General features: G+C 36.4%; 1 protein-coding gene across 1 annotated transcript in view; it reads right to left on the reverse strand.

Moving 5' to 3' along the window:
• The window catches only part of Farsb (phenylalanyl-tRNA synthetase subunit beta), a 78,222-nt gene that overhangs the window by 7,073 nt on the left and 57,532 nt on the right, over positions 1 to 13,617 (reverse strand). The gene's annotated exons all lie outside the window — the stretch shown is intronic.

Here is a 13,617-nt window from a genome sequence, read left to right on the forward strand (position 1 = left end):
CGCAGCCTTTTCTGTTTTGAGACGGGTTTCATCAGTAAGTGCTCGGGCTGGTCCTGAACCTGCGATTCTCCTGGCTTAGCCTCCCAAAAAGCTGCAATTTCAGGCATGTGTCACCATGCCTGATCTTCTACTTGCAATTTTAAATCAGAATCAAATTAACTTGTGTAAAACCAAAGGACTTAACTCTAGGTTAAAAATTCCTCTCAAACTGTCAGTTTTTGAAAACTCGTACATTTGCCTGACACTCATTTTCTGCCTCTCATTTTCTGTTTCTTAAGTATGCACAAGATATTTAGAATAACAACTTCAAATATAAAAGGTACAAACTGTCCTGCCTTCCCAAGCCAACAAATAGGTCTATGACCTGACAAAAAATTTTAAGGGTACTGTTTCTCAAATCAAATTTAACAATGTACTAATTCTTCCATAATTAAAGTGAAATAATAATGGTAATAAAAATGTAGTAGGGGGCCTGGGGTTGTAGCTCAGTGGTAGAGCACTTGCCTGGCACGTGTGAGGCCCTGGGTTTGATACTCAGCACCACATAAACATAAATAAATAAAATAAAGGCACTGTATCCATCTACAACTACAAAAAATATTAATAAAAAAAGAATGTAGTAGGGCTAATTAGGAAAGAATGGAAATGTTGATCATGAGATTGTGTCCATAATTTCACAATTAGTAAATTCAATGGAAACCTTTGACTAACTTGTAGCAAACATTACTTCAAACATGCAATTATAATAGATGTATTTTAGTTTAGAATTAGATTCAGTTGACAAGTAAGGCATGTAAGAGAAAAAGAATTGAACAGTAATGCAATTATAAAAACACGGTAGCCTGTTTCTATTCATCTTCCATCACCAGTAAAAGCAGTGAAGCAGTCCCAGGGCAGCCCTGGCCAAATCCTTTGTGGAACAGGCAAGTTACAGATGGGAAAAGTGAAGCACCCGGAGATTAGAAGTCTTGCCCAAGGCAAGCAATAGTATAGGCAGGAGAGCAGGCTAAAGGTGAAGGAGGGCCACTGAACCAGCCCTCCTCCTGTGGCCTCCAGGCACAGAAGGCCTATAGCATAATGCTTTTAAGCTTTTGGTCAAGCTGTCCATTTGATGTTTGCAAACTTCTTCTGGCCTAAAATTAAATAAATAAACACAACTTAAGAGAGGGGGTAAAAAAAGACTGATAGGTCCTTACCTCTAAACTTAGGACATCCCCAGGTATGTGCTACAATATTACTAATATAACATAATACTAACAATACTACAGTCTTCTAGTAGTCTTGTACAACTACATTGGTGGTGGTGGTGGGGGGGATTGAACTCAGAGGCACTCAACCACTGAGCCACATCCCCAGCCCTATTTCGTATTTTATTTAGGGACAGTGTCTCACTGAGTTGCTAAGTGTCTCACTTTTGCTGAGGCTGACTTTGATCTCGTGATCCTCCTGTCTTAGCCTCCAGAGTCTCTGGGATTACAGGCAGGCGTATGCCACCTGTAGGCCCAGAAATACATTTTTAAAGACTCCCATAAAACAGTGGCCTTAGTGAATAAATTCTGGATTTCTAAAACAAGGCTAGAATTATTTTTGCATACAAATAAACACCAAGGTGACACTATCTAGAAGGGCAGAAAGCTGCGTGTGGGAGTACATGCCTATAATCCCAGGGACTTGGGAGGCTGAGGCAGAAGGATCACAAGCTGGAGAGGCCAGTTTGGGCAATTTAGCAAGATGCTGTCTCAAAATAAAATAATAATAATAATAATAATAATAATAACAACAACAACAACAACGACGACGACGACTGGGGATGTAGCTCTGTGGTAAAGCATCCCTGAGTTCAATCCCCAGTACCAAAAGTAAATAAACAAAAAAGCAAAGAAAAAGAGTGGACATGTTAGAACCTGTGACAAAATCTGCTTCTGAATTTAAACTTCTGCAGCACAAGTAGAAAGGACCTTGTAGGCAATACTGTCCATTCCCTTTTTTGACAAAGGAGAAAACAGAGACAAACCAGGTTAAAGAAAAATACACAGCCAGATTACAGGACAGTTAAGAATCCAAGTCTTCTTGAATTCAGTTCACAATTCTTCTGCCCAATGCTGCTTTTCTAAGGTCAAACTCAACATTACTAAGTTTCCTCTGAGGAGTGATTTACCAGTTCCAAAATTCTTGTCTCTGCCTCTCCCAACAACTCAATGGTCCACACAGACAGATATTCATTTCCATTTTACAGCTGAAGAAACTGCACGAAGAAATTACGTCCTGCATCACATGGTTAAAACGAAAGAGGATTTGCAGCAACAGCTGACCTAGCGTATGTTCTAGGTTTGACAGTGTATTCTTTCCTATCATTACAACTAGTATCTATGACACCTTGGGATCTGCTTTTTCAACTTATATTTACATATTTAAAGACTTTTCATTATATTTATATATCATAGTTTGCCAAATTACTCTTTAAGTATTTTATCTTAGAGTTGTTTTCAATTATTCACAACTCAAGTATTAAGTTTCTATAAACATAAGCTACTTTTTGCTCTTCCTTGGATTACTTCCCTTTTCCACAAGTAGTGCTACACAAAAAGACAAAACCAAAATGAATTACTGTGCCACTCATTATTTATCAAAATGTTAAGCAATAGACTTCTAGCTGTGGTAGGAGTGATAAACCACAGACTATACTGATCTCATCTTGTACAATGTAGATAAAAAGCTTTCTCCCACAAAGTACCAACTACTACTTTCAAAAAAATCCCATGAGGGGAGAAAATGACTCAAAACAACCTTGGGACATAATCCCAAGAAGAATTTTTGTTTAGAGAATGCAATTCAGACCAACCAGGAGCCTTTAAGGATAAAGAAGTGTGACTAGAAACCCTTTTCTTCTGGAAAGTGAACGCCAAAGTACAGTGACACAGAAGGGGAAAAATTAGGATCCTAGGGAGGGAGGAGTGTAAGAAAATCCAATCAAGTCACAGGAAGTCAACTAGGGGATCCAAAGTCAAGCTGCCAACCCCACAACTGGCCTAAATCCCCCTGGGCAGAAAGATCCACTCCTTACCCACAGCCCACATGGGCCGGCAGGTGCTCAGAAATATTTCTGAGAGGGGTGAGAGGCTGCTCAAGTCACCTGAGCACCTAATGAACAACAGTATTCCTTCTCAAACAGATCAAGTCAGGCCACAGATATTCAACATCAGTGCAAAAATAATTCATCAAAATCAGAACTGGGACCTCCATGAAGTCTTTTTTTTTTCTTCTTGGTATTGGGGATTGAACTTAGGTGCTTTACCACTGAGCTACATCCTCAGTCCTTTTTATTTATTTATTTTAATTTGGGTCTCACTAAATTACTTAGGGCCTTCCTAAATTGCTGAGGCTGATCCTCCTGCTTCAGTCTCCCTAGCTGCTGGGATTAAATGTGTGCGCCACCATGCCCAGCTTGCCTATCATATGTAAAGTGGTATGGGAAATACTGTGCAAGTCAACCTGTTAGATTCCTGGAATGATGTAACATAGACCGATTTAAACTAGAGAGAGAGAGAGAGAGAGAGAGAGAGAGAGAGAGAGAGAGAGAGAGAGAGAGAGAGAGAGGAGTCTCTCCAAAAAAGAATATATGGGGAGAAGAGAAGAAACATGCTGTATATAAAAGCAACTCTGGAGAAGACAGACACCTAATGAATGTTTAATTTTCTGCAGACTCACCACCCTAAAAATCCACATACATACATTTTAATATTAGTTATTAAAGGCTTCTAGAATCTAGCTCATTAAAAAGAAATACCATAAAATATCAAAAAATTATTTTTAACAACCTTCTAATTTCCTAGATAAAAGTCTGAACTAGAAATGAGCTATTAGCTTATAAGTAGCAGGAATCACTAAACCAAACCAGACCTTCGTTAATTAAGCAAGAAGGGAACAAACAAAACAGAGGCTGTGAAAAAGGTGTTGAGATCCAGGGGAATGACTTCATGATTCTATGGGAATAAATGACAGAGACAAAGAAGACCAAAAGAAAATGAGAAGGAAAAAAAAAATCATTCTCAACAAAGCCTTTGGATGAGAAATGTGGTCACTTAGCAAAGTGCTCTGAAAAGGAGATGGACCCTGACACTTTGTCCAGCCCTGGTTTAAGTCAGATCTTAAGAACCAGACAGGGGCTCTGAAGATAAGCTGCCACTTTGATACGCAATGTATTTTTAAAGTTTTATAAATATTCCAAGTAATAGAGTATCAGCTAAATGTTTTTTTACACCTCCTAAGTATAGCATGCACCCTTTCAGAACCTCTCCAAAATCTTATACATGGTATATACACTGCATATATGATAATTTAAGACCCAGAAATCACAAGTTAACAACCATTTAATTTTCAAAATTGAGGTCTCATTTTACTTACAGATAAATGTAATGCTGGGAAAAAATGAATATAAATGGACCAAAAGCATGATTAAGGAGACCATGAAGGTGTACTTTTATAACTCTGAGGATCTGTGAATTTCACTCTGATATGAATCATATTTTTATTCCAAATCTCACTGAGTTTCAAACGGTCACATTTCCTTAAGGACCTGTTCAATTTGAGAAGGGCTTTACCTTTTAAATATATCAAAGATCAAGGGATTTTAGATTTCCTCCATTCCTTCATGGCTTCAAGAAGAACTTTTAATATAAAATAAGGTGAGTTTAGGAAGTTAATCAGTACCATTAGCAAAAACTCAGACTCTAATTCAAAAGCAATATGTATTAAAAAAATCTACAAAGCATATGGGAAAAGATAAAATTGGACCTACTGTTCATACTGTAATCAGGACAAATTACAAATAGATAAGAGGTAAGAAAATGAAACATTTAAGGAAAAAAACCCCACTAATCTCAGAGCAGGAAAAACTTTCCTAAAAATGACTCAAAATTCAACATCAATAAGAAAAAAGATTAATAAATTTGACAATATAATTTAATAAAATCTGCATGGCAAAAAATGAAGTAAAAAAAATAAGTTTACAAACTGACCAAAAAATTAGCTGGATATATGTCATAAGGGGTTACGTTCATATAATATACAAGGTCTCTAAAAATAAAAAAGACCAATGAACCCAAAGGGAAAATATAAGCAAGACAAGAGATTCCAAGAAAAGGAAATAAAAATTTCTGATAAACATGAAATACCTTTACACTTGCTTCTAAGAAAGGAGATTTAATGAAAACTTGTGAGATACTATTTCCTACCTGATAATTGGGGGAAAATAAAAAATTTAGTGACTCTAACAACAAAGCAGAGAAACAGGTCTTCTTATCTGCTGCTGCTGAGTTTGCAAAACATTCAAACAAGCTGTTTGAAGGAGAGGTGTTTGGCACTACCAGGCAAAAATATGAATTCTTCCTTTGTCCTAGTGATCCCAAACTTCCAGGAATCTGTCCTAAGGATCCCATATTTCTAGGAATCTGCCCTAATGATCCCATACTTCTAGGAATCTGTCCCAAAGATACACTGTCAAAAATTCCAAAGAGCATAAGCACAAAGCTACTCATGATAGCTGCATTTGTAGCAGCAAAAGAGGGAAACACCCAATATTCATCAACAGGCAATTAGTTGAATAAACCATGAGAAGACAGCAATAGAGCAGAAGACAAGGGAACGAGGTGGACCTCCACTTGCTGCTGTCTGTAGGATGCTCCCCACCACAGCCTGACAAGCAGATAGAAGCAAACTTCAGAACAGTGCCACGTCCAGCCCCTCTGTCCATAAGTGAAGAATGTGATCACACAACTGCACTTATATTGAAAAAACAAAAGGAAACACTACAAAACGATAGACTAAAAATTAATAAAAATCATAACCTGTAGAGGCAGGGAGGAAAGGGTAAGAAGCCAGAATGCTCTAAATGTACCTTATTTTGTAGGTAATATCCTAAATTCAAAAAGAACTGAAAATAAATTTTACACTATTTTCAGTAATCTTTATGTTAGTAACAGTATCAGTATTTTTATTTTAAAACTATAATAATAGTGCAAGGAAATAAGTAATCATATAAATGTGTTAGGAACCAAGATTTTCAATGTAAAGAAAAAGAGCTAGAAGTCAAATATATTATGTAAAATTCTTAAATCCTGAATATAAATGGAAAATGACAATGTGAATACAGTGCTTTTCCTTGGGAGGGGGGAGCCTTTGTGCAGCTCTGCATACTAAAATGTATGCACACAGAACAACCTCTAGATCAGTGCAATGTGCAATCTTAACCTTCAGATCATGATCTAAATTTGATTTCTAAGAGAAATAAGGGCCATTTTAAAATATGACTGTTTCTAGGTCTGAGGCAGAAAAACTATATAAGAAACACATTTTCTACATTACCACCCCTTCTAAGAAAGTCCCACTACATACAACTATTTTCTCCCTTTATTTTAATAAGACCCTCACTACCAAAGACTTTGTAAGAATTGAAATTAAAAAAGACTTTCACCCTCCTCTTCCAGAACAATTCAGCCCCACAGGTGATGAAGAAGGCAGAAATCTCCAACTGGGAGTGGGAGAATAGGAGTGTATGCGTCTCAGATCAGGAATAGAAAGCCAGCATGGGTTGTCAGAGTCCAAGGGAGAGTAGAGGGCATCCAAAAGTGTCCAAGAACAGCCCTGCAGGGGCAGCCAGCATCTCACAAAGAAAAGTAGGGCAGATGTGTAAGGGAGAAGACAGTAATGACAAAGTTACCCAGGGGCATGGATTATAAGATAATGGAAGCCAAGTCTCCCACTATGGGAGAACAGAGGTACAAATGTGGATCAGGGAAAAACTGGCAGTGTTAGGTTTATGTTGGAGGTAATGCTGTGGACTTATGGTCTTCAAAAATATATACAGTTGACCCTCTCCATCCACAGGTTCTACATTCACAGATTCAACCAACTACAGACAGAAAATATATATCTTAAATGTTTTATCTGTATTAAACACGTACAAAATTTTTGCTGTCATTTTTCCCCAAATAATACAATATATCAACTAGTTTCACAGCACTGTATTAGACATTGTAAGCAACCTGTATTCAAATACTACAAATGCCATTTTATATAAGAGTGGGGGTAGATCCTGGAACTAATCCCTCTCAGACATTGAGGGATGCCCGTGTGTGTGTATGTATGTGTATGTGTGTTTGTGTGTGTGTACCATGACACATTCCCAAGCTCAGTCCTGAGAAGAGGCTTTAGAACAACAACCTCCCCACACACTGAGCAACAGCATTGGCTTAAACCTTTACTCTGAATGGCCATATGTTCAGCAGGCTACTGATTGATCAAACCTATGGAGGTTTTATTTATTTTTTTATGACTATTTTATTTATTTTTCACCTATCCATCCATCTATCCCATTAGTCCTTATGGAGTAAAGCTACACTTGCTACTTAGAAGGTTGACATTTAGTTTACCAAAACACAACATTCTATAGGAATTCATGGGATAATGGTTTTTAACTAACATGCTGCCAAAATATAACAAATATGTCAAAATCAGGTGCTGCTAATTTTTTTTTTAAAGAGAGAGAGAGAGAGAGAGAGAGAGAGAGAGAGAGAGAGAGAGAGAGAATTTTTTAATATTTATTTTCCAGTTCTCGGCGAACACAACATCGTTGTTTGTATGTGGTGCTAAGGATCGAACCCAGGCCGCACGCATGCCAGGCGAGCGCGCTACTGCTTGAGCCACATCCCCAGCCCGCGGTGCTGCTAAATTTTGACCCAAGTGTAAAATTGCTGCTACCTAAAAATAAAACTGTCTTATATGTATAAAATAAAAACTAAGTAGTCAAAACCACCCTAAAAATCCTTTAAGCTTTCAGGACATGAACCACTGAAAGATTACAAGCTAAAAAGAACCTTATTTTATATCTCTTTGTGTTAAGGCTATGGCATTCTGTTCTCTAGAATAGTGGAGGCCAAGGTCTAGTTTAATGGCAGGGAAAAGAAAGGGAGTACAATGTGGTAAATAAAATATCTTTTGTCACCCAGTACACATAGTTGAGTTTAAATAAGTCCAAAGTGTATATATTCTCAACAAAAGTTAAAAGTAGTTTTTGGAGAAGTGGGTACGAACAAATCTTACACATTATGATGACTGGCGCCTCCAAAGCTGAGCCAAATGTGGCAATAATCACACACTTCTTAGCATTCCATCCCTGTGGCTGCTCTCCTGGATACCACATGAGCAGCACTGACACAGAAGACAAGGCAAACGTGGTAACGATGCTGTAAACTACAGCAATGAACAGCTGTGATGGAATTCCAGCGACTGCCCAGCCACAAGCCAGGTGTGGTGGTACACACTTGTGTCTCCAGATGCTCAGAAGGCTGGGGGGCAAGAATCACCTGAGCTCATGAATTCCAAGGGCAGTTGGGGGCAGCTTAGTGAGACCCTGCCTCAAAACAAATATCTCAAAAGTCACCTTGAAAGGTATCTTTGGGGCCACTGGCTGTCTTAGAGATATTGTGTATGTATGCTCCCGAGAGCTTTAGTAAGTGGCTTAGGTTTTGAGAATTACCTAAAAATAGTTCATCATTTAACTCAAGAAGTTATTGAATACATCATTAATTGTCAAATGCTAAATATAAAAAGTGTTGACAATATCTGATTACCATAAACTACTTGTAAGTTATTTTCTCATACCACAGAAAGTTAAAAGTTAAATTCAGGAAAAATTTTTGACCAATTAAATTTTTTTCATTATTTTGTTGAAAAAACAAGTTTTGAATGATTTTTAAAACTTTTGATTATTTCATTACGTATTTCATAAACTGCTAATTGGTGTATGTAATTTCATACAATTTACATGAATGAATAAGTAATCTTAAAACTTTTATATTAATTTTTAGATTAAAATTTTTGCTTAGTCATTGTTAACCCTACACTATTGAAAAAATGTTAAGCTTTGCATTTATTTTTCTTATATATACAGCACTATAAATACAACCCATAGTAGACAGTGTTACCTGTATATTAAAATTTCACGGAGGGGCAATTAAAAAAAAAAAAAAGGTTTGAAAAAGGTCCTTAGGGGAGAGAACATGTAAAAAATCTGAAAAATGCTATATTAAAATAGTTACCTCTCAGAGGGAATACTGAGCTGACCAAGTCATTTCCAGTCCACTTGGTGTCCAACACTCCAATTTGTTATGAGTACTGCCATGTCAGGTAAACACCAAAACACGTCAAAAATAGGAACTAAGTGAACCAGAGAGGCAGAACTTACCTCATGCATATCTGAAGGTAACAAAAACAATAAACAAGCTCAAAACCAAGACAGGGCCAGGGAATCTGTGATTAGTGCTAAGCTGCTGTAAAAACCCTGTGGCCCCTAGGACACCACTGATCCCGCTGTGCGGCAGTTACCCCTTGTTCATTTAATACTGCTTTGAGTCTTTTATTCTTGCAAGAAAGCCAATGAAAATGGTAGTACTAGAAAAACTTGCCTCAAACACAACAAAGTAGACAGTCAGAGGAGTAAAAACTATTTTTACACAGGGTAATAAGGTTAGAAGTTTAAAAGCTTCCAAACTTCTTTTTTTAACCTGATGCCTTGTCAGAACAACACCTTTGTTGATAGTAACTAAATTCAGACATGCTATACAGTTCCTCCTTTATTACAGCCCAGAAAATTTTGTGTAAATCAAACCATAATCTGAATACCTTTACTTCAACAAATTGTTCAACAGATATTTCTAAGCTCCTATTACATGAGAACCAGTGTGACTGACGACCAGGGAAACATCACAATTTCACCCATATTTTTTTTTTTTTTAGCATCAGAAATCTTTCACAGGTGTCCTGAAAGGCAAATAAGGTCATGACCTACAGGTCAAGCCAATCATTAGGTGTGATGTAACAGAAGGTTCCTAAATAGCCACAGTATATACATATGGTGTAGGATTAAATGTGCATATTACTTACAAAGCTATTTTTCACTTCATAAAATGAATTATGAGCAGCATGAAAACTAAAATTGTCAAAACTAAAGTTCTAAGACTTTTGTCTGTCCATCTGGAACCCTGTCTCAAGTTAAATTGAAGTTTTCTGTAGAACTGTAAATAATCAAAACTGAAATAGGTAGCAAGCTAATGGGGGGTGAGGGGACCTCTCAAGTCAATGCAACCAATCACAAGCAAAGCCCGCTACATTCTACAAGAAATAATTTTTGCCACTGATCTGCCCAGCAACCACAGAATTGTTCTAAACACAAAAATGTTGAGAATTTTTCTTGCCCAGAAGTGGTTTTCGAAAAGGATAAATGCATCTAAACATACATAATTTAGTTTGCAACAAACCACAAAAACAGAGGAAAAAGCCTGGAAAAAAGCATATACATATGCTATAATAATCTGATCAAATGCCACTAAAACATTCTTGAGTCGAACCCTTTTGAAATCTTTAAAATTCTCTGTAGTCTGCTAACTAGTTAAAGGTTGCTCTTTTTTTTTTTTTTTTTTTTAACTAACATTGACCTTATTCCATCATCATATCAGCTTGATATTCCAGCTTACTTTAGGGTCTTAAACTGCAAAGGTGCTCAGCAAATGAAAAATACGTAAGATTAAGCAATCAGGCTTTTCAGTCTGATGACAGTCACAGGCTTTCTGAGTGCTTCTGCAGATATTCCACATGCTGCAGAGGGCTGCTGGCTGCATAATAAGCAGGGTTACAATTCAATGTCAACACAACTCCTTGGAATTGATGTGATGATCAATCAAATGAATTTCCAGATTTCTCTTACAAAGGACAGGGCCAAGTTTCTCAAAGGGAATTAAGTTCTATTCCACTTATCCCTACCATCAAACAAAGCAGCACAAAGGGAAGCTTGGAAGCATACATTACAAAGGACAGAAAAAAATTAGGTATAACTGTCAGTGTAACTGACATTAGCAGGAATCTCTGGTGTACAGGCTTAGCTCAATTATAATTGCAAAGCCACTAGGGATTTTTAATTATTAAAAAGTAAACCATATGCCAGAGTAATAGAATACAGCTCAATAATCAAGAATGGCATGAACAGTAGTTCTTAATTTGTTTCTACTCTACTTTTTGATACTCTGAAGACCTTTTGTTAGCAGAAAAAGCTATATGTAAAAACAGGAGGCCTGAGGAAATGATGTAGCTAAACAAGCCCCTACAACCAATTCCTGTGTTTAATGATTTACTTAGGAGTATGGAAACAAATTTTTGTTTCTTAGTTGTGGTATGTATGTATGCATATATATTAGACAAAGAACTAATACCAGCTTTACCACTGACTTATTTTGACAAGCATTTCTTTAGGCCTTGATTTCTTTGACCATAAAAAAAGAAAAAAAGAGTAATCATATTTGTCTTTAGATAATCAAAACAGACTTAGAAATCCCTATGAAAAATGAGGAATCATTATTTATAATGACCTTAATTCTCTTTGGCTTGATGGTTCTTCAAGAAAGCAACCTGAGAAAAAAGCACCCAGGACTAGCATATGCCCATGAATCCAGGGCAACTGATGTGGCCAATGATGGTGATGGGCAGTGAAAGTAAACATCCTACCCCTTTTCAGGGAAAGCAAGTTAGAAATATTGAATACCACTTATCCAGGCCACCCACATGTAAAAAGAAGTGATACCAAAGCTGCCCAAATTAAAAAATCTTAGATATTTCATAGATGTAAAAACTTTTTTAAAACATTATGAAATTTCATTATAATGAGAACCAATGAAGATTCATAGAAGAAACATAAGTATGAATCCATAAATTCTCATAATTAAAAACCAAAGTAACAACTTGGCCTAACAAAATCAAACCTAAAGAGCTACAACCAGCCTGTGGATGTAGCTAAGTGGTGAAGTGTCTGCCTGCCTTTGGTGAGGACTTATGTTCAGTTCCTGCACCACAAAAACAAAAGAGCTATAACCACATCAGAAGAAGTCATCATTTATGTATATATTTACTAATTTAAAAAATACATTTTGAACCAAAGCAGCAGATAATGGTATATTAGTGAAATTAAGTTCCAAGCGTCATATTCTGTTTCAGTGCTAATTTAGGTAGAATTCAAATTATACCACAAATTTAGAATTATAAAAATCCAATTTTTAAAGGGAGATCAGCACATATTAACTGAATCATAAAAAGTTCCAAGTGGCATGTATCATGACATTTTCCAAAAGCTAAATTCTATAGCTTCTACCTTCTAAAGGTTTCTAATTTTTGTTTTTGTTTTGCATTACTGGGGATTGAACTCAGGGCTTTTCAGAGGCAAGACAAGTCTTCTATCACTGAGCTATATCCTCAGCTCCAAAAGGTTTTTTAATCAAGTTTTCCCTTGAAAACAAACTGCAGCTTGTTGCTCGACAAATCAGCCTGTTTCCCACCTTTAGCTTTGCTCACAGGGGTTGCCTGTTTCCCTGGGTCCATCTATTCCTTCAAAGATCCACCTTACTTCCAGAAACTCACTAATATTTTTCTGGTAGCTTCAAGAAGCTGCACTCTCTTCCTCTTTGAACCTTGAGGTACATATCTTTGCAGCTTGGTTTAAGAGATGAGATACAGCAGCCTTTTCCTCTGCAAGTTCCTCCAAGCAGGGCCCAGGTCCTATCCATCCTTGTCTTCTTTTTTCTTTTTTAATTAAAATTTATTATTATTATTATTATGCTTATCTTCTTAACTGGGACCTCAGATTCTTCTGAGAAATGAATGTCTAAGGAACTTATACAGGAGATTCACAATATAAAGATAATGATTTATATAAAAGTTATAAAAAGCATCATACCAATACCAAAGTATGTTTGAATCTACTAGTTCAGCTCTTTGCAACTTTCCAAATAACTGGACCTCACTTAAGTGACACAATCTGCTTTAGGGAACTGATTTTTAATTTCAGTTAACCTGTTTGCTAAATAAGATTTCTGAGAAAGATTTTCTATACAAGGAAAAGAAATATTTCACATCTATTTACAGGTTACCATTAGCCTGGACCACCAGATCTTAGGGCAGAATTCAAGAGTTAGAGTAAGCAGGTGAGTGAGTACAAAATGGCTGACAGCGAGGCCTTACAGGAAGAACATGGGAGGTGAGTCCTGGTTCTACACGGGTGACCCAGCTCAATGCACTTCACTTGCCTCACCTTAGAGTTCCCTTCTTAGAAAAACAGGATACTGGACTATATGAACACTGGATTCTCCAAATGCTGAATGCTACAGCTTCTATTTTCTGAAGATTTCTGACTTTAGTTTTTTTGTTTTGTGGCACTGGAGATAAATTCAGTGTTGTTTACATTCTAACACCAGAATTCTATGAGCATAATGTCTTTCTTGCATTATTTCTATGCTATTAAATATTTCAATTTTATTGAAAAAAGAAAGAGAGAATCCTACTCATCTTTAAAAAGATCCATACATTTCATGGTAATTTTTAAAGAAATTTCAAAATGGAAAAGAAAACAAACATTAAAACAAAAATCTCTGAGGACTAAGAAAAATAAATATAAGCAAAATTCAAAAATATCTTCCAACCAAACCTCAATCCAGTACAAATAACCCTTCCCATACCCTCTAAATAAAAAAAAAAAAAAAAAAAAAAGAAGAAGAAGAAGAAGAAGAAGAAAAGAAA

This window comes from Urocitellus parryii, chromosome 1, assembly GCF_045843805.1.
Source record: "Urocitellus parryii isolate mUroPar1 chromosome 1, mUroPar1.hap1, whole genome shotgun sequence".
Lineage (NCBI taxonomy): Eukaryota > Metazoa > Chordata > Mammalia > Rodentia > Sciuridae > Urocitellus > Urocitellus parryii.